Below are 2,583 nucleotides of genomic sequence, written 5' to 3'. Positions count from 1 at the left end.
GCTACACTCCAAAAATCCCACTTTGACTCAAAATTATGGATTTTGAGTTGAATTTTAGCTTCTTCGGACTCTGTTACAACTTTTTCATAGTACACGTATTAGAAACCCCTGAAGTCTAAAGCCTTATTTCTTACCCCCATTATCACCACCATTTTCCTAATACAGTCAAGCTTTTATTTTTGGAAGGTGTTATTTTTCAACTCCTCGTTCTGAATAGCTCCACGGCTATTTGAAACGCCGCTTTCCGATAAGCCTCGTGCTATTTGAAACGCCATTACTAATCTAGACTAGATCTAGTTTAGTAGTCTACATAATATTGTAGCTCTGCCTCAATTGCGGAGGCTTTCTTAGTTTCTGGATAAACCATTTTTATGACGTTCTCTTATGCCGATCAATATTGGGTAAATCTAGATCTAGATATAAATCTAGAACTAACGGTAAGCCGACCTAACAGTTGTGTATGACATTGTTTGCACAAAAATAGTCTAGAGCATCTCTCATATTATAATTATAATCATAATTAAACTCCTTGTCCAAGGCCGACAATTAACGAGTTCTGGATCTGACAGCAACAACAATTCTAAAAATAGTATACGGCGTCAAGAGACCATACCGAGAATAACTCTAATCGTTAGTCGTACAAGCACGTAGCCCGCGATAGCTCAGTTGGTAGAGCGGAGGACTGTAGAGGTGAAGAAGCAATCCTTAGGTCACTGGTTCGAATCCGGTTCGCGGGAGTTTTTTTTCTTCTGTTTTTGGGTTTTTCAAACTTTATTTTCTGTTCTTGTCTAATGATAGTGTTTTCTTGAGGGGATTTACGAGAAAAGAAATTTTTTCCTGACAAACAAAAATCACAAGAAAACTAACAGTACGGCAGGCAAGTTGAACGAATGAATTCTTGAGTATCTTTGAAAGCTGGCTAGAAGCACCCATTTTTATCTTTGTTACTTTTTCGCAATTGGTGATTTTTTTTTCTACTTTTAATTCAAAGATAAGGGCTCTGAAGAAAATTAATAGATCTACCCAGGCCCAGAATAACGAAATAAGAACAAGCTCTGAAAATGGCAATGGTCGGCCTTTGTTTAGATTCAGAAAATAGTTGTCCATACTATTTGAGTGATTTTTTGTTCATATCTTTGCCATCATTCTTTCTTGTTAACACTGCTGCTCGTAAAATACATCAGCAAAAATTATATGATTTTAACAACTTTGACTTTTATGAAAAGTTGGATTATTGCGACATAAACGTAGTTAGCACTGGTGTAAGGGCGAGAACTGCTTCAATATTTAAATGCTATTTTATCAAGAGCAAGCTCCCTTTTTTATCACAAATTCCCACGTACTCAATGAAAGCACACTAGATTTCTTGATCTAGATTCTATTACATTTGTTTGTTTTTTTGCGGGGTGCCTTGATAGTAAGTGTTTTACGGTGCTCGCAACTGCGTAAGGTCATTTTAGTGCCTGGGACACATTAAAATATTTTCAGTTGGTAGGACATTTTGAATTTTGACCAGGTGGCGGCCGAAGCCTACTAAGATCTTATCGATTTTGGACCACAAAGGGATCTTTAACGTGCGCAACTTGCACTCGGGACCTCTAAGATTTTTCGCCCTTGTCCGAGATAGCTAGTTGTAGATCTTTCCTACCATAACATCAGGAGTGTGGCTGAAAGACTTCCTTTTTTATTCTTTCTTTATCAATGAAGTGTTAGATCCATACGATATACACATAGAATCTACGTAAGATCAACGTTCAATGCACAAACCTACAAAAGAGATACGAATATAGTCTCAACGACTCCTTCTTGCTTGGTACACCGTCACTGATTTAGGTTTACATATTTTCTTAGGGACAAAGAAAAGCTTATGGATTATGGTAACAGCTGCCGCTAGATATTTACGTATTACAGAAGCTTGTATACAGCTCTATAACACTTTGCAGTCACACAGCCAGCAATACAAAATACCTCATCTGCTCACCCAACCTAGTCAGGGGAGTGCCTGCAATGGACTTCTCAGACCTATCGCAGAACTGCATTAACAAGCATTATTGAGGCAAGTGACGCAGACTATTAAAACCTACGACGCCTATTAGGCTAGGTTCTCTTGAAATATAATATATATTGAAGAAAAAAAAAAACGCACTGTCATCGCAACATAATATGACATTCGTCTTGTAGGCCACTAGCACAGTGACCTGTTGCCTTCTTGAAGTTAGTATCAGTAAGGTTTTACAGCGCTCGCACTTGCATACGGTCATATAAGCGCCAAGGGGTGGATGCCAACAGAAAAGTACGAACGAGGAATAAATGGCTTGCTCTGCTCACCTATCTAGCCTCAATAGCTCAAAGTCTACTTTACATCGACTATCAAGGCACCCCGGAAATAGCAGTTCACAAGAGAGTGTCAAACATACAAAAGAAGTAGAGGGAAAATGACGATAGTAAGGATGAGGAAAAAAAAATCCGCCGTTCCCCTTGTTGTTCCGGCACAGCATCAGCATGACATTGATAAATCAGCCCATTTACAGGTCTACTGTGCATAAGAACACAAAATATGTTAATACCCCCCCCTCCTTTTTT

General features: G+C 38.6%; 1 non-coding gene across 1 annotated transcript; it reads left to right on the top strand.

The window, feature by feature from the left end:
• Positions 1 to 651: 651 nt before the first annotated feature.
• TRNAY-GUA lies at positions 652 to 737 on the top strand. The gene is given in 2 exon segments: positions 652 to 688; positions 702 to 737. It is a non-coding gene; the product is annotated as a tRNA-Tyr (tRNA).
• The last annotated feature ends 1,846 nt before the right edge of the window (positions 738 to 2,583 follow it).

This window comes from Aplysia californica, unplaced genomic scaffold (genome assembly GCF_000002075.1).
Source record: "Aplysia californica isolate F4 #8 unplaced genomic scaffold, AplCal3.0 scaffold00339, whole genome shotgun sequence".
Classification (NCBI taxonomy): domain Eukaryota; kingdom Metazoa; phylum Mollusca; class Gastropoda; order Aplysiida; family Aplysiidae; genus Aplysia; species Aplysia californica.
Note: the sequence above shows the minus strand (reverse complement) of the source record. Positions and strands in the feature narration are given on the sequence as shown.